The sequence below is a fragment of the Labeo rohita genome, chromosome 1, assembly GCF_022985175.1.
Source record: "Labeo rohita strain BAU-BD-2019 chromosome 1, IGBB_LRoh.1.0, whole genome shotgun sequence".
Taxonomy (NCBI): domain Eukaryota; kingdom Metazoa; phylum Chordata; class Actinopteri; order Cypriniformes; family Cyprinidae; genus Labeo; species Labeo rohita.
In genome coordinates this window covers 9484412-9509666 of record NC_066869.1, presented here as the reverse complement: position 1 = coordinate 9509666, position 25255 = coordinate 9484412, and the positions used below count along the sequence as shown (strand labels likewise).

The following is a 25255-nucleotide window of genomic DNA, read 5'->3' as shown; positions in this document are numbered from 1 at the left end:
GAGTGAGCCACGTGACATAAAACTGTCCAGCAAGAGGCCACAGACAGACATTAATTGCAAATGCTAATTAAAATAATAAAATTAGTACAATCAGTAATAGCTGTCATTTGATCTATTATTTGATAATAAGTTTTTAAATATTGTCAAATTAAAGAAAATTTGAAATTCGGAAAGCTTGGTTTATTTATTTATTTATTTATTTATTTATTTATTTATTTGTAACTACTGCTTTTTGTCAGCAAGAATGGTACTGACTTCAAATCCACTCGCAGCTTTAAAAATAATTATTTTTTTTTAGAGAGTTCTCTCAGCAATGTTCTTCTTTTTAAGGGGGAAGGAGAGATAGATACATTTCAGTGTGTTAAAAAAACTGTGTTAACCACATAAAGTCTAGAACTAAAAGTGCATGTGTCAAAACATTCAGTCATTTGGTTGCTGCTGAACTGATGAGCTTCAACACGGTAAGACAAACTCGCTCGTACTTCAATGAAATCTGATGATTATTTCTATAGATGAAGCTCTTATAACACGATTCCTGACATGAGAAATATCTTCTGTTCATCTCATTGATCAGTTCATTTACACACACTGATGTTGTGCAGTAATAATCTTCAGATGTGCAAAGGTCTTACTAACATTAAGAGCTGAGATGTACATAATGTACATACTAATATACATATATGGTTTATGAGTGTATAAGTGCTGATTAATGCTGTATTATAGATATATTTGATGATGATGTTGGTCAGAATGGCTCCTCGTCTTCCTCTGATCTTTCTGCTCATGATTCACAGTGAGTCTCTGTTACATTCACATTTGAAATATTCTGATTTTCATTTTCACCCCATAATGAGCAAGTAATGAGCTGTTGTCTGTACTTTGTTTTTGTACTTCCTTTTGAAACAGGAAGCTAGGCAGTGCAGACAGGCCATGCATATTTTTGGCCATTTTCTCAGAAGAAAATCTTTAGATTACAAACTCAGAACTGACAGATGACAACTAAAAGCCACAAAACTCATATTTTAATGCCACTGGGTCTTCAATAAAAATCAACATTGTTTTATCAACATTTATTTTTTTTTTTTTATAGTGTAGCATGTTGTCCATGGCTAATGTTTGTCCCTTTGCTCATTTCTGTTTTTCTGTAACACCTTCCTTTACAGCTGAAGATTAGCCTGTATATCTTATGAGGCATCAGTTTCACATAATAAATGTTTTATGTGTTTTCATTGTCAATTTAGCTGAAACAGTGTTGTACTGAATTGTGTTTCAGGGGTTTCTAGTGCTGGTTGGGGTGTGAGTTACAGTCATTCACACATCTGTGCACTAAAGAACTCATCAGTGATAATGAGCTGCATTATACATACCCTACTGGATATCAGATCAAGAAAGTGTTCTGGACCAAAAACCCTGTAAAGGGTGTAGAGCCTTCCAGATCTGTCTGAGGATCCTGAATACAGTCAGAGGCTTCAGTATCTGGGAGATAAACAGCAGAACTGCACCATCAGACTGAATCATGTGACACAGAAAGATTCACACATGTACTGTTTCAGATTCATCACTGATAAACCTGCTGGAAAATGGCTTGGTGAACCAGGAGTGAGTCTTACTGTCACAGGTGACTTTCATGAGGTTTCACTCTTCTTCTGTGCATTATGTTGAATAATAATGAGTGTGTGACAGCAGCACTAGATATAATGTGTGTGTTGTGTTCAGATCTTCAGGTGGAGTCTCCTGAGAGAGTGACAGAGGGAGATTCAGTCCGTCTGACATGTAAAAGCAGCTGCACTCTGACTGACAGAGCAACATTCATCTGGTACAGAAACTCACAGCCATTAACTGAGAGAAGAGACAGAAACAATGAACTCCTGCTGCAGTCAGTCAGAAGAGAGGATGCAGGCAGATATAGCTGTGCTCTACATGGACACACTTACATCTCTCCTGCTGTTCATCTCAATGTCATGTGTAAGTATGAATTTGAGAAGTTTTTGTTTTTGAAAAGAAACTATTCAAGACTTGATATCTCTGACTGTATGTCTGAAAAAAAAAGTAGAGTATGTTTTTCTACATCACAATGTAACTGAAGCTGCAGTCTTTAGCATTCTTGTTAGCATGGTTGTCACTGGTTCAAATAAAACTCAGAGCAGTATTGGACTGGTTACACCTTACTAAGTTTTTTTTTTAAAAGTCCTGTAAATACTGTACTTCTCTCTGACACCAGATACTCCAGTTAATCCTCTGATCTCTTTCTGTCCATCTGGTGAAATAATGATATCAGTGTGTGATATTTACTTTGATTGTTAATGTTTTCAGTGTGTCCATCTGGTGAAATAGTGGAGGGAGATTCAGTGACTCTGATCTGCAGCAGTGATTCAAACCCACAGAAATCAACTGGTTTAAAGGAGAAATGTTTGTAGGATCTGGAAGAATCTACAGCATCTCACGATCAGCTCCAGTGCAAGTCCAGAAATAAACATGGAGAGGAATACTCTGATAATGTGACTTTAAACGTCATGTGTGAGTATAAAACATAATTTATGATATTTTATATTATATATTATATATCCAGGTTCAATTGTGTCAGAGGTATTATTTTTGTGGCTGTTATTAGATCCTCCCAAGAGCATGTCAGTGTCCATAAATGGATCTGCTGAAATAGTGGAAGGTGATTCAGTGACTCTGATCTGCAGCAGTGATTCAAACCCACCTGCTCTGAACTTCAGCTGGTTTAAGGAGGATGAATCCTCAGCTGTTGGATCTGGACAGAGTTTCAGTGCACTACAGAGTGGACGCTTCTACTGTGAGGCTCACAATCAACATGGATCTCAGAGATCAGACGCTGTTACTGTCACAGGTGAAGCTTTTATTAACACTCCTGTATCTTCACATCATTCATCAGTTTGTTAATTATGATGATCTTCCTCTTTCAGTTCATCATGGTGCTGGTAGAAATGTGTTTGTGATCACAGCGGCATCTGGAGGAGGATTCATCATCATCATCATCATCATCATCATCATCATCATATGGTTTATAATGTGAGTTCAATAGGGGGAAAAAAACACTGTGATTGTATTTGTTCACTTTTGGTTAAATGCAGCAGGTAATTACTAGATTATATTTGATAGTAATCTTAAAAAACAACATTCATTTTTTTTTTTTTTTAAATTATTGAATAGAGTTATCATATGCTGTTAATGATATTATCACAGGATGAAACAAAGGGGTGTTAAAACTGAAGATCTCACAGTCAAACAGGTAAAGCAGAAAAATATCTGTATTTTACAATCAACAAATTGATCAAATTGATTGATTTCATCTGATGTGACACTTGATCTAATTTGAGACAAACTGCTCTAGGTTGAGAATATACATTTCAGTTAAAACTGATTAACATTTCTTAATTAATAATGATTTATTGTCTTGTATTTCAGAGTGATCTCTATTCTGACATGTCAAGGAGAGTTTCAGTTCATGATGAGCCTCTTTCTGAAGCTGATACAGTCAATGATGCTCAGTTTGCCAGTGTGAAACCCAACAGATTCAGAGGAAAAACTCCTGAATCCAGAGATACTGAGGAGATCCAGTACACAACTGTCCAACATCATCGAAAGAAAGAGAACAAACAGATTGAAGACAATGAATGTCAGTATGACAATATAAGAGTTCATCAGCCTGATGCTGCTGTGAGGTGAGAAAAAACAACTTAACCAGCACTAACTTAATGAGTACTAGCTTCACCAGCACAGATCTGAACTCTAACATCACTGTTGTCCTATTTTGTTTGTTTTTTAGGCGATCAAATGTACAAACTTTGGAAGAGTCTTCAGTGATCTACAGCAGTGTAAAATGAGTGACAGAGTGTTGTGTGCTTTATGAAGAGTTTCTACTTGTTTAACCTTGTATGTTATTAGATCTATTCATAATGCTTCAATAAACCTGGGCTGCATTTCCCAAAAGCATTGTAAGCTTAAGTTGATCATTAAACCATTGTCACCAATGGAGCTATGATCAACTTAGACTTATGATGCTTTTGGGAAACACAGCTCTGATTAGGGGCAGTCACGGCCTAATGTTTAGAGAGACAGGCAGTGTAATAAAGGTGTCTTCGATTCCCACACAGCAGGAATTGAAGGTGGGGATTGTGAATTATTGCTCTTTCACCTTCAATACCATGACTGAAGTGCCCTTGAACAAGGCACTGAACTCCCAGTTGCTCCCCGGGCGCTGGAGCAATGGCTGCCCACTGCTCTGGGGGTGTGTGTGTGTGTGTGTGCACTCATGATGGGTTAAATGAATTTTGACTATTCGTCTATGGGTCACACGTTGTCACTTTCACTTTTCACTTTTCACTTTATAAACATCCACGCAGTGTAATTCTGTAGTGACTTTAAACAGACTGAATGACCTCTAGTGGTTAATGTGTGAATTACTGTTCATGGATCGACATAAAACATTATTGAAATGCAACTACTTTATTTAAAAAAAAAACTTTCTATTTGCTACTCTGATGAGATATTATTTTATTTTCTTCTTTAGCTTGTTGTTTGATAGGTATTACATTCTGCTTATTAGTATTTAAAATTATACCTGAAAATACTGATTCTTAAAAAGTGCTGTAAAACCTTTTAAATAAATATAAACAGATGCAAAATAACAAATACAATGTCTAAATATATACATTTGCTTGATGCACTTTCCATCAAAGTGCATCATTGTGTACATAATGTTTAGGAATTACATATTTTGCAAATATCACATATTTTAACCTTTTTATAAAGGGTTTTGTTGAGGTCATAGTGTAGAAAACAAGAAAAAAAAAAGATAACATGATATTTATAAAAAAAAAAAAAAAGTTACGATTACATTGTGTAAGCAATGTGTTCAAAGTACAATTTTACATACACTGAACATTTTTAGAATCATTAAATACATTTGTTGTTGCAAATATTCATGAATGAATACAACAATTATGTTTATAAGACCTTCGTTTTAATGTTTCAGCATTTTTACTGACCCATAAATAAAATATACTTGAATACATTAAGTTATACCTGATCAAACCAATATAAAGATAAAACCAATATGTATTTATATACATATTAAAAACACCAATTAACCAATCCACTCACACCGTAAATACAGCACTATTTTTTGAATAGCCTCTCGGTTTCTTCTCATTATCCTTTGCTTCATTATTTTCTCCTCTCAGGTGAGTTCATGTTGCAGCTGATGATGTTTATACAGTCACTTCAGAGAATTAAACATTTACTTGCTGGGGACAGGTTTAGGCCCACCCGGGCAGCATTTTTGTGCCAAACACTGTTATCATTATTGTGAGATCACTGTGAAAAGAATGGAGAGTGCATTCATTTGATTCATTTTGCAGCAGTACAGGTGCTGTTTGCACATTTTTAATGTTCTTATGTAAATATAGACCTTATCACAATGTCTTGTATCTTTTCTTGTAAATCAGGAGTTTTCTAGACAGAGCATGGTTTACTTTCAGTTTCACTTTAGCAGAAAAAAAAACTGCAGAATTCACACATATAAAGTAGACAGACAAGTGTCACACCCCTGTAGACTGTTTTGTTGGTTTTTCTCTCATGTGTCCTTATTTGGTCTTTCCTGCATCTGAGACACTCAGTGACTGATGGAATATATCCAAACACATAAGCAAGAATGCAAAATATAAATAAAAACACAAAACGTAACAAATTATTTGACACATTTTTGTATAGAGCAAATCAGGGACATTTTCTAGTTCAGTAGTCAAAACATCACTGAATTATCTCTTGTTGTTTTCTATTAATAAAAATGTGTGAGTTTATTTTATTATTAAATTATTTTATGTGTGTGATTTTGGAAATGAATCTTAACTAATTAGGTTAATTATTTTGTGTTTTAGGCTCATTTTGAGCACACATGTATGTGCTCTCTGCAAATGTTGTTGTTGTAAGTATGAAGCTGTTTGTTTAATGTGACCAGAAAATACTAAATGAAGACCAATACTATTAATCATCATCATCATCATCATCATCATCATCAAAGTCAGTCAATAAAATCCATTAATCAATGCTCTCTTGAACCCTAAGAAGGTTTAAAATCTTTCACGTCTTCAATATGAACTATTTTGTGCAATTTAGGTGTATTATTCACCCACTTGATTACTGATGTGCTTGCAGGTGCTTTTTTTATCTAGCTTGTTTATCTGTTTCACACAGTGTTTGTAGGAATAAGATTACAATAGAAAGCCAATCCCAACATTCTGTTCTTCTCCCAGTATCGACCATCAGGCAGAGAACATGCACGAACCTGTATCACATCTCATCCTGTAAAGGTCCTCCTCCACTCGCTCTTTGGGAATATAAAGGCGGCCAGGCTTCACAGTCAAAGAAAATAAGAATTGGGATGCGTATATCTTTATTAACATCTAATCACTTGGTAAATTGCATTTCTTGCTCAATTTTTTATCTTCTGTTTGATAATACTGTTTCATTTGCTTGCTAAATTTGTGACTAAGCAATATTTCCTTTTTGACATTGCCCTGGGCATTAGTGGTTGGATCCTTAGCATTGTCATTTGTGTTCTTCCAGTGTGGGGTGGCATGGTATTTGTAAATATAGACCTTATCTCATTATCTTCTATCTTTTCTTTTAAATCAGGACTTTGCAAGACAGAGCACTATTTACTTTCAGTTTCACTTTAGCAGAAAAGAAAACAAAAACAAAAACAAACAAAAAACAAAAAACAAAAAAAAAAAAAAAAAAAAAAAAAAAAAATACAGAATTCACACATATATAAAGCAGACAGAAGGGAGGAAAATAAGATGTCTATGTTTTTATAAAGGGGTGAAATTTTTTCCTCATGAAATTAAAGTCCAGGAACTCTCACAAAAACAGATGTTAAGCAACAAAAGAATAAAACTAATATGGAGAAGACAGCCATCTCTGCCTTTCCCTCTCACACTTTTCCCCCAAAAGGTTCCATTAAAAACACCAAGAATACCACACATGATAGATCTTATAAATATATTTTTCCCCTTCATGTGTAGTATCATTCTAGAGGTCTCTGTGCGATTAATAAAATGGTCTCAATTTCAGTTTGACCCAGCCATAGGAATGAATGGAATGTCCAATATATATATATATATATATATATGTATATATATATATATATATATATATATATATATATATATATATATATATATATATATAATAAAAAACAAATTATTTGACACATTTCTATCTAGAGCAAATCATTTAGCACACATGTATGTGCTCTCTGCAAATGTTGTTGTTGTAAGTATGAAGCTGTTTGTTTAATGTGAACAGAGTTTGTTAGTATCTCATTACTTAATATTTATACAATAACAAACACTTCTGTGAAAACCCCAAAGACCAATACTCTTAATCATCATCATCAAAAAGTCAGTCAATAAAATCCATTAATAAATGCTGCCTTGAATCCTAGGAAGGTTTAGGATCTTTCACATCTTCAGTATGAACTATTTTGTGCAATTCAGATGAATTATTCACCCACTTGATGACTGATGTATTTCCAGGTGCTTTTTTTTTCCTGCCTGAGCTTGTTTATCTATTTCACACAGTGTTTGTGGGAATAAGTTTACAATGGAAAGTTCTTCTGTTTGATAGTACTGTTTCATTTGCATGTGAAATTTGTGACTAAGCAATATTTCCTTTTCCTAGATAAAAAAAAAAAAAAAAAAAAAAAAAAAAAAAAAGAAAAGTAGGCTGATGTCAAAGGGAATGGATATCGGGGACATTGCCCTGGGCATTAGTGGTTGGATCCTTAGCGTTGTCATTTGTGTTCTTCAAATGTGGGGTGGCATGGTATTTGTTTGCTGCAAACATCGTCACGGCACGAAACATTTGGCAGGGTTTGTGGATGAACTGTGCCGTAGAGCACACCGGAAAGACCAGGTGCATGGTCTACAACAATGTTCTAGGCTTCCAGAGCCATGACGGTCATCTATCTATCTATCTATCTGCCTATATATAGATTTTTTTTTTTTTTTATCTGTGATGGAAAAATCTGAAGACCGTCCATCATTTTGATGGATTACACTGAGGATGATCTATTGTAAAATTGTAGCTGTAATTCCCACCCCTGTCCAGTTGGTGGTGAGTGCACTTCAGTGACCAGCTGAGCACTGGATCGAGAACAAAAAAGAAACTGTCACGAATGTTTTCCATGCGTTTGATTATGCACAGATGAGTATGCAAGCTACAACGATCCATCTCGCCACACTGAAGAGGGCCAAGACGGTATTTATTGCTTGAATTTCCTAATGAAATGGACAGAATTTGAAATCTGACACTTATCTGAGTTTATATTTAACCCAGCATTTTTAGAGTGCATGCACAGATCACTGATTTGAAATTTCAAAACTGTTTCTGGGAATTCCCAAAGTGCTTTTGTCATGTGGAATGGTGTCTAAACAGCCAATGGGTGGTGATGGGTAATATTTAGAGTATGAGGCAGTTTAGTTTCTTTTATTCAGTTCATACAATCAGCCAAAGACAGAGGGCCTCTGAACAACAAATACAAACTGCAAGAGACATAATGGCATCAGAATATAAAGGTCAGTCTAAATTAAATATCCAAATATAACCACTCAGACTACAGGTTGATTAATATAATACTGAGAATAACAATATTTAGAATATGGCTTTTGTTTCTGGCACTGACAAGACAAAATAAACATTTAGTAAGCTTTTAAGATCATTTTCATGCATTTATTGGTCACATTATAGTATTTTGTTCTACATTCTTTACATATATTTTGTTCTACAATCTTTACATATGTTTCACCATGCACTTCTTTATGATATTAGTATGAAATTTAAGGTCATTGCACACTCCAAAATTTTCCTTTCATATCAAAATGCTTGCTATGGATGCAAAAACACAGAAAACCAAACCTGATCTGAACTTTTTTAGGACGGACGAAAGGCAGTGTGTAAACGTGATTGACGCAACATGAGGTCATATGTCATTTTTAACTTGTGAAAAATTCAGACAGAAATTTTGGACTTCAGTGTGCAATGACCTTTTTTTTCCCTTCAAAATTATAGTATTAAGCAACCATTAAGGTTTGTTTAACTGGTAAAGTTTAGTGCTCGAAACACTAAGGTTGTGGGTTTGATCAGACAATATACTGTTGAAATGTACACTGCAAGTTGCATTGCCAGCCAAATGAATAAATGACTGTTACGTTTGAGCAAACATCTAAATTGTTATCAGCATATTTTTATGCTGTAACACTCAGCCTTATCAGCCGAGTTACAAGAGTAAAATGAAGTCGGATTTAACTGTGAGAGATGACTAGTGGTTAAAAGAATGACATAAAAGGAAATTGGAAATTGGTTTAAATAGAAATGGTGTATTTACAATATTCACATAAAAGACTTAAAACAACACGATAAAACCAGGTAAACTCAGTCTGTAAAAAGAATACAGTTCATACCCTAAAACAGTCCAAGAACAGTCCAGTGTGTTGATAAGCCCAATGTGAGTGTCCACCAGTGTATATACAATCCACAGAAAGTGTAATCCAAAGTTTGAAGATGGTGTCCTGAAAAGTGAGCTCTAAAATAACAACAGGTAAGTTTTGTGACTGATCCTGTTTGTTCGTCTTCTTCTTCATTGTTTTAACAGCGGTCAGCTTGTAACGTTAAGGTGCATTACTGCCACCTACTATACTGGAGTGTGGGCCTGAGTCAACTACCTCCCAGATAATAATAATAAATAAAACAAAACAAAACAAAACAAAACAAAACACACACTATTAAGTGTAATGTTTTATTTAACCCCGTGTGTCCCATTCTCAATTGCATAATTGTACCTTCTGCTTTACTATTCCCTTTACATACCCTCTTATTTCCTTTGTCCTGAATTCTATAGTAATGTCTGCCCATTACTTCCCATTCCTGTTATATTGCCATTCCATTATTATGCTATTTTTAACTGTTACTTTTGCTTCAGATTTACTATACAGGATTCCCATAATCTCATCTAGATTACATGCCTCTTTATCTTAAACATCTGCATCTTAATTTCCTTTAACTCCTATGTGAGCTGGAACCATCATGAATTCTATTACCGCATTTATTTTCTGGAGTCTAAATAAAATGTCATATATTCCATATATGCAGTCCTGCCTATTCTTTGATGATAATGATTTAATTGAAATCAATGCTGAACTGGAGTCTGAACATATAATTACTTTCTTCAAGCCACTTTCCTCTATCCAGTAGAGCAGCAATTACAGCCATCAATTCTACTGTATATTTTGCCAAGTGATCTGCAGTTCTTTTCTTTAATAAAATTCCTAATCCTGGTACAAAAACACCAAAACCTGTCTTTCCTGTATCCAAGCTCTTGGAACCATCTGTATAAACTGCAGTATATCCATTATACATTGTCACAATTCTATCTTCTATTATCCCTGACATAATCCTATTTGTTTAACATGCTGCTCTCTTTATATAGCTCTTGCTTCATGTCATGTGACTGGTCACATGACAGGCCAACCATTCATTTCTTAAAGACATACACACACTTAAAAGGTTAAGAGGAATAAAATGGACTAAAAAATGTATAATACATTAAACCATTGTAATAAATAGAGCAGAAAAAAACATGTCTTTTATGTGACAGTGTCACAATGCTATTTGTTTCTCAAAATGTTAACTAGCCTGGGCTTGGTCAGTTGACATTTGGAGATGTTTAAAAAGCATACAGGATCTGGCACATTTTATTCTCAGTATTTATAATGTATGTTTGAAGTACAAGAAGTACAAGAAAAATACATTAAAGTTTGCAAACCAACAACAAAACCAGCTGAAATTAAAAGGGTATTAATGTGTGAGTGTTTGATTCATCAGGGTAAAAATAAATGTGTGAAGTGTTATAAGGAAGATTTAAGTACTGTGACAATATAAATTCCACAGTAATTAAGCTCTACTAGTAATGGAGAACTATGTGTGCACAGGGGACATAAACGCCATCATTATGTGAACAGATCTAAACAATTACCTTAAATATTCAATTGATTGTTCAGGGAAGTACACATAAATAATATAATTGACATTAAAATCTTCCATAGTGTTCAAGGACAACTTCAATTTCAACCATCTTCAACCATATCTAACACAAATAGAGGGGTAAATTACTGGGGTTGAATACCAGGCATGTTAGGATCAGCATTTATAAATCTACAAGATCAGCTAATAGCATGAACTGTTTGACAGGTGATTCAGGTGAATGTCTGAGGATTGTGCTGCTGGGAGTCTCTGGAGGTGGAAAAAGTTCACTTGGAAATGCAATACTGGGTGGAGAGGTATTTAAAGAGAGCAGAACCAGAAAAAGTGAGATACAGACAGGAAGAGTAGAAGACAGAAACATCTCCATCATCGACACTCCAGGATTCTTCAGCACTCATCTGACTGATGAAGAGATGAAGCAGCAGATGGTAAAGAGTCGTCATCAACCTGGAGACCTTTGTGAAGGATGAGAGGAACGTTGTGGAGCAAATTCAGGAGAACTTTGGGGCTCAAGCTTTGAAGTTCACCATGGTGCTGTTTATTGGAAGAGAACAAATGTCAAAGAGAGAATGGATGTATTTTATGCTTGATACAAAATTTCAAATGATGGTCAGTCACTGCAGAAATAATTATCATGTGATCAACAGTAAAAATGTGATTCAATTAACTCATATCACAGAGCTTCTAGAGAAGATTGATCAAATCATCAAAGAGAATAATCACCACCATTACAACAATGATGTTTACTTAAAGCCAAAGCCTTCAACCAAGATCAGAATAGAAAAGGAAAAAAAGAGGAAAAAAATGAGAAAGGAAAAAACAAGAGCCATTTAAAACAGTGTGGGACAGATTTGCAATGGACGGCCAGGAGAACCAACAGACACCAGTAAAAAACTTGATCGAAGCAGGTGAGAACTTTTAATAAATTATTTTTGTACAGTTTTCCTAAATGATTTATTAAAAATACAGTGGCACAAAACTTGTGACATTATGTTACTATCAATTCATAATTCACTTTTTATTATTTAATAATTGTAAAAATTACTTTTAGAAGACAATCTAATAGTCAAAATGCCATGCAGATGTTATCCTTATTTGTCTACCCATGTCCACAAAGCACAGGCACATAACATAGGAGAAGAAAGAAAGAAAGAAAGAAAGAAAGAAAAATTTGTGTCGAGAGACAATGCCAGATGGCCTGTACATATTTAAATATGCAGTAAACAAAAACAAAAAAAGGATAATTTAGAGATGTTGGATAATTTAGGTTTTAACTTACCAGTATGACTTTTATTTCGCATATTTATCTTCTATAAAATGGCAGATCTCAATTTGATGGTTTGGAGCCGGAAAAAGCTCATCAACAATAATTGACAAAGGGTATTTTATTTTCCATGGTAAATCTGTGACTAAGAAATCACAGAAACATCAGCAGATGGTAGATGGCAAAATCATCTCAGTGATCGACACTCCAGGACTGTTTGATACAAAAATCGGTAAAAACAACTGAAGAAAGAAATAGTGAAGTGTGTGGAGATGTCTGCTCCTGGTCCTCATGTGTTTCTGCTGGTCATCAGACTGGATGACAGATTCACAAATGAAGAGAAAAAAACAGTTCAATGGATCCAGGAGAACTTTGGAGAAGATGCTGCACATTACACCATCATCCTGTTCACTAGAGGAGATCAGTTAGAAACATCTATAGAGGACTTTCTCAACAAAAACAAGCAGATTAATGAGCTAGTTGAACAGTGTAAAGGAAGATATCACGTTTTCGATAAAGATAAGAATCGAGCACAGGTCACTGAACTGCTAGAGAAGATAGACAGAATGGTGATGGAAAATGGAGGACAGCATTATACAAATGAGATGTACAGAGATGCTCAGATAAAAATTAGGGAAGAAGAGAAGAAGCGTAGAGAGGAAGAAGAGAGAAAGTGGAAAGCAGGTGTAAAAAAGATAAGGCAGGAAGAAAAAGACATGCTGAAAAAGAAGGTTAAAAAAGCAGCATTAGTGGGAGCAGCTGCGGTAGGTGGAGCAGCAGCAATAGCTGGAGGTGCAGCACTAGTTGCTACTGGAGCAGTGGTTGTACCTGCATTATTTCTGATAGGAGGGGTAGCTGTCTCAGGAGGAGCAGGTGGAAAAATGATTGCAGATAAAATTAAAGATTTCAGGAACAAAAGAAAAACATCAGCCACGGGTGTATACTCTGGGGAAGATGGGGAAGGAGGCCTATGCCCCTGGCTGTTAACATAACCAGAACTAGCAATTAATCTCCTCCAACAATTATTCCACAGACTTGGATATACCATTGCTATACAGTCTTTATAGTACATAGCAAGAAAAATCATATTTAAAGGAATAGTTCACTTAGACATGAACAGTTCCTGATTATTTACAATGACCATCCAAGATGTATGTAACTTTCTTTCTTCAGCCAAAGTTTTTTTTTTTCCCTCTCTCCTGAAGTGAACAGGACTCAACATAGACAATTTTTACCATCTAAAATCCATATTTAGGCATCTTTAAAATAATCCACATGTGCCATGTTCCCAACCTATATACATCATGTATGAGGTAAACAGAGTTGGACCAAGGCAAGCATTTGTAGTTAAAAAGTAAATACCTTCAAAAGTAACATCATTCATTTGTGATATTCTGTGTTGTTAAGGGGTTTAATTTATTATATGAGACTTTGGTGTACTTTAAATTGATATGATGTCTTAGGGATGTTTCTAAGAGTGTTACATTGCTGGAGCTGCTTTTTGTTTTGTTTTTTTTTCCTCAGTTGATTTAATCCAAGGTTGTGGTTGAAGTCAATTGTAGTTTTTGTGTTTTTTTTTCTTCTTCTTCTTTTCTTCAGTGATGCTGCTTGTTAACAGCAGGTGTTCATCTCTTCAACTCTTTGTGGACTTGGGATTTGACTTGAAACTTGTTTTTGAAGCTTGTTACCATGATAGTAACATCAAACAAAATAATGAAACATCTAATTTGCATGGGGTTCCATTTGTGCCAAAAATTATTTGACTGCTTTGTACTATACATTTTTCTTTGTCTACAGTCATTGCCTATACTTGTTCAGGTAAATCAGTATATGTTGACATGTATGTTGTCTGTTGACGTTCTCTTAATCTGTCATCCTGCTGTCTTTTTCTCTGTTGTTTTTACTGTCATCCTTATTGTTATTTTTTTTCTGTCATTTTATTCTTTTATTCTTTTGTCCTAAATGCTATGCTAAATGTCATCCTAAGTGTTGTCTTTACTCTCGTCTTGTTCTGTCATCATAAGCGCAGTGAAGTTAGTTTTTAGGTTTGATATTCGCTGTTCGACTAGGCTTAGGGACTGCAAATTTACCTCACAGTACAATAATGCATTCAAATTAATGTTTAAGGGACTATAGTAAATGACAAAGTGCAATTTTACATACACCGAACATTTTTAGAATAATTAAATACAATATAAAATATTTGTTGTTGCAAATTTGCATGAATACAACAATTATGTCTATAAGAGCTTTGTTTAAATGTTTCAGTGTTATTTATTACTGACCCATAAATTTTAAACACCATCTTTAGGCACTTTTAATGCTGAACACTCCAGATACTTCACATCTCTTATTTCTTCAGCCCCAGCCCAGCCTTGACGATAGCTGAGGGTGTTTCTTTGTTCTTTTTCAGCTTTTCAATGATGATCTTGTTGTCTCTCAGATCAATTTCCCAACTAGAATGATTGGAGTGCTGGGGGAATGATGCCTGACCTCTGAATAGCACTTTTCATGGATGTTCTCTAATGAGTCTGGATCCACAAGAGATTTTTTTTTTTTTTTTTCAAACTTGACAGAGTAAAGTTAGCTCATCAACTGCATTCGGACACGTCTGCTGCTGCTCCAGTCTGTCAGGTTTTGGAAGAAGAGAGCGAGGACAGAGAAATGTAAGGGCTTTATTTAAAGTCATAACAAAGGCAAAATAAAAATATAAACTAATAGAAAAAGACATAAGACTATATGAGGCAAAACATAAGACATCATAACAACAACGAAAGTGAAAGAAAGCCAGATCCAAAATATTAGCTGCTGCCCTATAAATCCTACAAACATGATCAAAACAAGTAAAGCAAATAAAAGGCCATTTAGTTTAAAACATCCACATTCAGGTTGTGATGATTTTCAAAATAAATAAAAAAAGAATCAGTCAATCAATCAATAAATAATCTTTTAATAAATAAATAAATAAATAAGACCCTTATTTCATTAGGCTTTACAGAGTTAATTAAGAGTGACCATGCATTATAAAATGTGTGCCAAACTCAGATTATTGTTAGATCACTGTGAACAAGAATGGAGAGTGAAAAGTCCATCACAGGGGTGTACTACAAGATGCCAAAACTAGGCTACTCTGCTCCATGCTCTGTCAGAATGAACCAAGTTTAACATTGTTTTACTGTAGTTGTTACAAAAAACAAAACAAAACAAAAAACAAAAACAAACAAACAAACAAACAAACAAAAACAAAAAAACAGCCAGATATATGTACATAGATAGACAGACATATATATACAGTGTTGGGCAGTAACTAGTTACATGTAGCGGAATTACGTAATTTAATTACAAAATAAATGTAATTTTAATTAGCTACTGAGAAAAAAAAAAAAAGTCTAATTAAAATTACAGTTACTTTTGAAAATGTTAATGATTACAAAGGGGGTTACATCTGAATTTTTTCACACACCCACTTACAGATTTAATTGACTTCCCTCATAAATTGCATTGACTGCTCTACAATGAGACACCGATGTTTCAGGAGTTTAGGACACAGAATAGGACACGTTTATTTGATAACTGTTTTATTTTCTATTTGGGTTTATGCATATGCTTTATTTTTTTAAGATGAAGTGTTTTTTTTTCAAGGCATTGTTACATGTTAATGTTTCCTGTCATAACTTTGCAAACACTTGATTTCAAAACCAGTATCACAGCTTTTCAACTATTGTTGTGATTTTAAATCTGTATTTAACCTCAGAATGATCTTAAAGTAAATAAGAGTTGTAAAGGCTGAATTTGTGGTGGCTGTGTTTTAAATTAAATTATTACACGGCTCTGGAATGCTTGATTCTGGTTGGTCAATTGTGACATTCCAAGCTATGTCATTCCCCAATAACAATAACAAAGACTCATCTGGGTAACTTCAGTGGGTGCTATGTGCTTGCTATTTTTTTATTTTTTATTTATTTATTTTTTTTTGTTGTTGTTGTTGGTGGAAGCTTTCCATTTGGTTAGCTAATAAAATATTAAAACTCAATTCAATATGTGTACAATTTTTTTTTTTTAATTCTGTCATCCTGGTATCATGGACTCGCTCTCTTTTTTCACACAAACGCTGCTGTTGCCATTTTGTTTTATACACTGTGGATAACTAACCAACTAGTACTGTAAGTACTAGTACTTATTTATGTGGTGAAATGTTGTGTAATAAAAGTGGTATAAAAAATGCATTACATTGTATTGAAGTGATAGGGTTTATCATGTTAAACCAGTTCTAAAATTGGTCATTCAAAGTTCTGGAATAGAAGTTGGTTATTCCAAATCTGTGATTTTCTTTACAATGACACTAATTTGTTCAAGTCCCCCCAAAAGTCTGGTCATCTATGCAAGACAAATGCACAAGAAGAGAGGATAATGCAGGTACTGTCAGTGGGAAATCAATTCAACACTGCAGCTAAAATTTCCCGCCAGTTCACGGATGAACAGTGCAAGGTTCTGTTTAAGAGAAGTCAGACTGAAAGCATACACTGCAGTGACCAAACTTCAGCAGAGAGAATTAAAAGGCTAAGGTCATCTTTGCTGAGGAGCATGCTGTGTGGAGAGATAAGAACCGGTCCAAAATTCACTTTAGTGATGAGAGCAAGTTTAATTCATTTGGGTTTGATGAAAAAAAAAAAAAAAAGTATGTTTGGTGCCAGACTGAGAAAAGACAGAATCCTGAGAACGTAAAGAATCCAATGAAAAGGTGGAGGAGGAAGTGTCATTTTTGGGGGGATGTTTTCTGCATCAGGAGTTTGGGCCTCTATCAGAACCTCCTTCAGCAACATGTGGTTTCTTCCCTGCAAGCATCTTCCAATCAGCCTGCAATTTGAATGCAGGACAATGCTCCTGTCACACTGCAAGCTAAAATATATACAAAATGCTCAATATTACCAGCTTCTGTTGTTCTGTCTTTTGTATATCTGTGACTTTCCCTTTAAGTGATCAATTTTATGTGATCCTCTCATGTGTCTTATGTGTTTGTACAAACCCACAAAATACCACCAGAGGTCTCCATCTCCTGCTACTGACATCAACATGATGCACATCAGCTGTAAATCTCCATTTTTGTCTTCATTTTTATGTCATTTTATCCTGCACTGTGTTTAAAGTCCATCATGTTTGTTTGTATCTTAATACTAAACACATCCATTCCCCTCATTTCTTAAGTCTCTGTTTGCTTTAATATTGGCCCTTTACCTCATTATCTGAATGTGTTTGCTTGCATTTCCTGCTTCAGGCTGCATTTCTGAGAGAGGTGAAGGGTGTTGCATCATTTGAATATCAATTCAGGTCCGTTTTGTAATGAGAGAATTTAGGCTGTCAGCCTCCTCAGGTATTCTTGTGGTAAATAAAACTAATCTGGGCTTCAGTAAAGTAAAAAATACATATTTTATATAAAAAAATGCATTCAGAAGAAAAAGTTTTTTTTTTTCAATAGACTGACAAAAAGTATGACTAATATCTGATTTATTTTATTGTAAACATGACCTTTTCTCAGTCAGAATGGCCTTGAGTTGTTTAAGTGACAATTAGTTTTCAGACAATATACATTTAATGGACAACTATTTTATATTAAAACTAAAGTCAGTCCTGTTCGCTAAACATCTTTTTAATATGTGTTCAAATTAACTTTTAACAGTACATTGCAATTCTGTTGTTGTTTATAGTAAGTTTTCATTCAGTGATGTTATTTTCTTGTTGAAGGAGAACCTTTAACTATTTCCGCTGGTGGACAAAAAAATGGTGTTAACCACAAACAGTCTGTCATTCTAGAGCTAAGTGAATGTGTTAAAACAGTCAGTCATTTGGCTGCTGTTCATCTGATGAGCTTCAACACAGTAAGACAAACACACTTACATTCTGTTCATTTGAATAATTAGTTCATTTACACACACTGATGTTGTGTATTAATAATCTTCAGAATTGCAAAGAATTTACTAACACTAGATGTATTTTCTGCTGATGTCGGTCAGAATGGCTCCTCGTCTTCCTCTGATCTTTCTGCTCATGATTCATGGTGAGTCTCTGTTACATTCACATTAGAAACACTGACGTTTTATTTAATTTCAAACACTCCATAATGAGCAGTAATGAGTAGTTTTCTGTACTTTATGTTGATGCACTTTCTTTTGAAACAGGAAGTTAGGCTGTGCAGACAGGCCATGGATATTTTTGGCTATTTTCTCAGAAGAGAATCATTAGATCACAAACTTAGAATGGTTGGTACTGTTACACTTTAAAGAAAGATGTGACGTCCGTTCTTAGAGCAACACATTTATTTTCTGTTCGAAAAGATAGAAGAAAGACAGAGGTTAAGCAAGAAGTGCATCTGTTGCATCTATCACGAAGCTCAATATGTACTGAATACTATTTCTTTGTATCAGACACTTTAACAGAGAATTATAACCAAAACATGTCTTATAGTGCAGATGTTTATGCAGATATATGACATTTAATATTTTACTCTTTAAACCACACTTAAAAATATCGGCTCTAAATTGATGAACATTCTCATCAAATAGATCTGAATGTGTACCGTGCCCCCTCTCACACAGCATAAAGGAAAAGTATTACAATAACATAATTTAAGCAGGTGGTAGGTATGTTTTGATGCTGGTTTAAGCTGGTCCTTTGCTGGTTTTTACTGGTCATGTTGCTGGTCAAGGACCAGCATAAACCAGCTAAGGACCAGCATAAACCAGCAAAGGACCAGCATAAACCAGCATCAAAACCTACCTAACCAGCATCCCAGCATCAAAACATACCTACCAGCATATGCTAGGTTTTTCACCAGGGATGAACTAGATTTTAACTGAACCACAGTGTTTTCCTGGAACTCTCACAAAATGAAAAATAAAAGCAGTTTACAACTAAATCTGACCGGTTTTCTTATTAACAGTATTTCACAAATGTTCTTTTAATTGTAATGGCTGACAGAACCACGCTAAATGAGGTCTTCACATGTTCATATGTAATCACAAACATGTTTTCCTTAACTCTCGCTACACTGTAAAATCCAATAGTTTACCTTACTTAGATATAATTAGTTATCTTTACTTACTACTTACTAGGTTTTATTAAGTTACAGCTACTTTCAAGCGAGTAAAACAGTTTACTTACTACTTTGAATGATGCTTACTTAAAATATTCAAGTAGCCACAAAGAAACCAATGACATTAATAAACCAGAGAGGCAGCAGTGCACTAATATGTTGCTAATTTGCAAAATAACAACAGAAGAAGAAAATATATATATATTTTTTTTTGAGGTGGCAATTGTTAATATGCAGTTATTTTTCACTAGTTAAATTCACTCATTTCCCAAAGTCATCTTGAATGTTGTTTCAATACAACTATATATTTGAGAGAACATCACATAAGCTGACTTCATAAATTGATGTTGATTTTCGTAAAATGTTGTTGGTGTGTCTTATTTTATTTATTTATTTTTTTATTATTATTTTTTTTTTTTTACTTACCATTATAGTGATTAATGTTCCGTTTGGTTGGGCACTTGGAACTTTGCTTTTCTTATTATAATTTTCTTCCTATTGATGCAACAATGCAACATGAAGTCATAGTTTTTGATTTCAAGGGAAGAAAAGTAATAAGTAGGTTGCTTTTAGAAGGTAACCTTCAAATTCTGATATTTCGATTAGCTAAATCTTTCCAATTCTTTAGCTAATTTTTTTTTATGTTTATTAATGATCTTTTACAACTTTATTCTTCTTCATAAACACCTTGAAAAACTTTATTGGTTGAGACAGTCCTTTAATATGTGTGATAATGTGCTCAAGTCACAAACTTCAACATTCAGCATGTGAATCACAACAATGGTGACAATTCAATTTTATTTATTTTTATTAATTGTGACAATAAGCATTGTATTATTTTATTTTCTCTTTTTGTTGTGTTAAAACTGACATAAGTCAGTAAATAAAATTAGCAAATAAAAACAACAGCAGTAAAAGAAACCAATTGCATAATTTATTCATGCCGCAATGCACTCTGGGAGTCATGAGTAGCTATACTAAATCAAGTGTAAGCCTAAAGTAAATGATTAAGTACCCCCTACAGTTCTTTTTTAGTTACTAGAGCTCCCGTGTAAGTAAACTATACTAACTAAGCATTTGTCAGTACAACATACTATTCTTATTTCACTTTCTTTTTTTTTTTAAGGCAATCGGTTTGCATGCTTTTTTTAAGTAAGCCCAACTAATTAGATTTTACAGTGTACCCGTCACTATAACTAATCCATATTTGTAAAGATCTAAACAGTTTATCGTCGTGCCTCATTTTGCTTGCATTTTTCAACTATCTGTATACTTAGACATTCACTTCTCATGTTGAAAGTTACTATTTTTAACACTCATCCGTCATTTTCGGTTCGACGCTCTTAATCACGGTCAAATTCAACATTCTTACCGTCTCAGTTCAGAAATTTGACTCCATGTAAACACAGTATACTGTTTGGTGTTATTAGAGTTAGTGCTGTGTCCGAGTCCAGTGTCGAGTCCAATGTCGAGTCCTAGTTTATAATCAATTGAGCAGAGGTGGGGCTTTCAAAGAGATAAATTAATAAGATAATTAAGTATCTAAGTAAATGATGATTGTGCATTAATGATGAACAGCTGCTGTTATTGAGAATTACAGAGGATCAGATGTTGATGTTTATTGGTTAAAATGATGCCACCATCAGAGAGATCAGTATTTGGATTAGTTGGGCTCTTGAACCCCTTTTTCTTTAATCAAAGTGCTGTTTTGCTTTTGAGCAATTGCAATGTTTTTGCAAAACAAGTGTTTTTGCGTTGTTGGTATAGCAAAAACAAATAACCGCTGGTTGTGCATTATGAACTAGCAGATGAGTTTACACTTTTTGTTTATAGCGAAACATGAATGATCATTTTGAAGTGGTTTGTCTTTCATTTAAGAACATGGCTTTCAGTCTTTTAACGTTTTAACGTACATTTAAAAAAGAAAGAAACTTGCACCAGTTCAGGCTTTTAGACATAAACACATACCACATGATCCTCAACAGTGGTGACTATATATATTTAATACCATGCATTGATTGGAGTTTTTATTATGGTTTTTACCCAGCATGCATTGTAGCACAAAGTATTTTGTTGATTGTCACCATTCTTGAGATTCATATGCTGGTTCTTGATGTCTGTGTGTCTCTAAATATGACTGGAGATCTTTTGCATTGTATATATCTAAAATATATTGTAACTATTAGAACAACACTTTGTTTGCATATTATAACTTCATAGATTTGGTCATGTATAACCTTAAAAGAAAAACCAACTGCAATCTTGCCAGCTCACTCTATGTCATTCAGTGCTTTTCAAAGAGCAGTTATATATTTTTATAGTATGAAAATATATAACTGTGCTTTTCAAAGAGCAGTTATATATTTTCATAGTATGAAAACATATAACTGCTCATTGAAAGACACTGATTACTCAGTTTCATAAAACCATTATTAGAAAGAGATCTGGCATAGGATGTCAAGATTCAAGAGTCTAAAGCAAACATTGATCTCCCTGATGGTGGCATCATTTTAACCAATAAAACATCAACATCTGACCCAATGTAATTCTCAATAACAGCAGGTGTTCATCACTAATTCACAATCATCATTTAATTAGACATTTAATTATCTTATTAACGTTAACTCTTTGAAAGTCCCACCTCTGCTTAATTGATTAAAAAATAGGACTCGACACTGGACTCGGACTGGACTCGGACACAACACTAATTAGAGTAATTATTATCAGCTTACCTGTTCTAAAAGATAGAAGAAAGACAGAGTTCAAACAAGGAGCGCATCATGTACTGAATACTATTTCTTTGTTATTCAACTACTGATGACTAGTGCAAAGCATGGGTGCCCCCTGCTGAATAATTAAATAATTTACTCTCAGCACAGTAATACAAATAAACTGTTACAGGAACTGACATTTCAGGATTAGATAAATTTAAAAATTTCAATTTTTCTAAACAAAATGTTAAATATATTAACACAAGACAATATATACATACATACATATATATATATATATATATATATATAAACACATATATATATATATTGGGGTTATTGCTAAACTTTAGCTAAACTCAGCTAAATGTTGTAGCTCATGAGTCATCGATGTTAGCAAGACAAATTAACTATATTTGCCTTGTGTCTTTTGGATAGTTAGCTGTAAATTCAAGGCACAGGTAGTCTTTTGCTCACCACCACCCACCTCTATGTGTGCACGTGCCTCTTTGGGTCTTTGATAAAAAAAAAAAAATAAAAAAAAAAAAAACATTGATTGACTGTAGTGTGGCATGTTGTTCATGGCTGATTTCTGTTGCTGTGTTCATTTCTCCTTTTCCACAACACCCTTCTTCAAAGCTGATGAAGTCATTCACACTGAGATCATTCATTAGATTTTAAGAAGATTAGCCTGTATTTCTATTATGAGGCATTTATTTAATGTAATAAAAGTTGATCCATTTTGTTTCAGGGGTTTCTAGTGCTGATTGGGGTGTAAGATACAGTCAATCACACATCTGTGCACTAAAGAACTCATCAGTGATAATGAGCTGCACTTATACATACCCTACTGGATATCAGATCATGAAAGTGTTCTGGACCAAAAACAGTGTAAAGCATAAAGAGCCTCCGGATCTGTCTGAGGATCCTGAATACAGTCAGAGGCTTCAGTATCTGGGAGATAAACTTCAGAACTGCACCATCAGACTGAATCATGTGACACAGAAAGATTCACACATGTACTATTTCAGATTCACAACTAATGTAACAGATGGAAAATGGACTGGTTATCCATGAGTAAATCTTACTGTCACAGGTGAATTTCATGAGTTTTCACTCTTCTTCTGTGCATCATGTTGAATAATAATGAGTGTGTGACAGCAGCACTAGATATAATGTGTGTGTTGTGTTCAGATCTTCAGGTGGAGTCTCCTGAGAGAGTGACAGAGGGAGATTCAGTCCGTCTGACATGTAACAGCAGCTGCACTCTGACTGACAGAGCAACATTCATCTGGTACAGAAACTCACAGCCATTAACTGAGAGAAGAGACAGAAACAATGAACTCCTGCTGCAGTCAGTCAGAAGAGAGGATGCAGGCAGATATAGCTGTGCTCTACATGGACACACTTACATCTCTCCTGCTGTTCATCTCAATGTCATGTGTAAGTATGAATTTGAAAAGTTAGAGCATGTTTTTCTAAATCACAACAGATCACTTTTGAGTCTGAGAAGGGTAGAAGAATAGATCACCTTTGAAAAATCATATAAACTATGCACATATGTAACTAAAGCTGCAGTCTTTACACATACAGTAAATAAATATTGATAAATATTTGATCTCTATCAGTCTGTCTGGTGAAATAATTAATGATTCATAAGTGTGTTCTATCAAATTTACTTTGTTAATGTTTTTGTATTTGTGTTAGATCCTCCAAAGAGTGTCTCAGTGTCCATCAGTCCATCTGGTGAAATAAAGTGGAGGGAGATTCAGTGACACTGATCTGCAGCAGTGATTCAAACCCACCTGCAGAAATCAACTGGTTTAAAGGAAAAACATTTGTAGGATCTGGAAGAATCTACAGCATCTCAAAGATCAGCTCTGATCACAGTGGAGAATACAAGTGCAAGTCCAGAAATAAACATGGAGAGAAATACTCTAATGCTGTGAATTTAAATGTCATGTGTGAGTTTTTTTTTTTTTTTTTTTTTTTTTTGTTTGTTTGTTTGTTTTTTTTTTTTTTGTAATTTCAAGTCACATTAGTAACATTTCAAATGTATCTTAATTTGGTGGCTGTTATTAAGATCCACCCAGGAACGTCTCAGTGTTCATAAATGGATCTGCTGAAACAGTGGAAGGTGATTCAGTGACTCTGATCTGCAGCAGTGATTCAAACCCACCTGCTCTGAACTTCAGCTGGTTTAAGGAGAATGAAAGCTCATCTGTTGGATCTGGACAGAGTTTCAGTGCACTACAGAGTGGACACTTCTACTGTGAGGCTCACAATCAACATGGATCACAGAGATCAGACGCTGTTACTGTCACAGGTGAAGCTTTTATTAACACTCCTGTTTCTTCACATCATTCATCAGTTTGTTAATTATGATGATCATGATTTTCCTCTTTCAGTTCATCATGGTGCTGTTAGGAATGTGATTGTGATCACAGCAGCATCTGGAGGAGGATTCATTATCATCATCATCATCATATGGTTTATAATGTGAGTTCAGTAGTAAACAAATGCTTATTGTTTTTGATCAATTTTGCTTTATTGTAACAGACAATGACTCATTTATAATTAATTCTGTTGGAAATCTAAAAAAAAAAAAAAAACAGCATTCATATCTTACATTTACTGAATAGAGTTATCCATATGCTGTTAATAATATTATTACAGGAGGAAACAAAGGGATGATAAAACTGAAGATCTCACAGTGCAGGTAAAGATGGAAAATCTATACATCAATGCATTGGTCTGATTTTATTTGATGTAGTTACTTAATCTAAAGAGTTTGAGACAAACTGCTGTAAGCAGAGAAGCTACACTCATCAAACTGATTCATTTGTCTTAGTTATGTATTGTCTTGTATTTCAGAATGATCTCTGTTCTGACGTGTCACAGAGAGTTTCAGTTCATGATGAGCCTCTTTCTGAAGCTGATACAGTCAATGATGCTCCGTATGCCAGTGTGAAACCCAACAGATTCAGAGGAAAAACTCCTGAATCCAGAGATACTGAGGAGATCCAGTACACAACTGTTCAACATCACAGAAAGAAAGAGACGAACAGATCTGAAGACAATGAATGTCAGTATGACAATAAAAGAGGTCAATCAGCCTGA

The 25255-nt window shown here is 34.4% G+C and overlaps 2 pseudogenes; both read left to right on the top strand.

Moving 5' to 3' along the window:
• The first annotated feature begins 728 nt into the window (after nt 1–728).
• LOC127162393 (B-cell receptor CD22-like) lies at nt 729–25255 on the top strand (annotated as a pseudogene).
• LOC127170009 (B-cell receptor CD22-like) lies at nt 18347–24638 on the top strand (annotated as a pseudogene).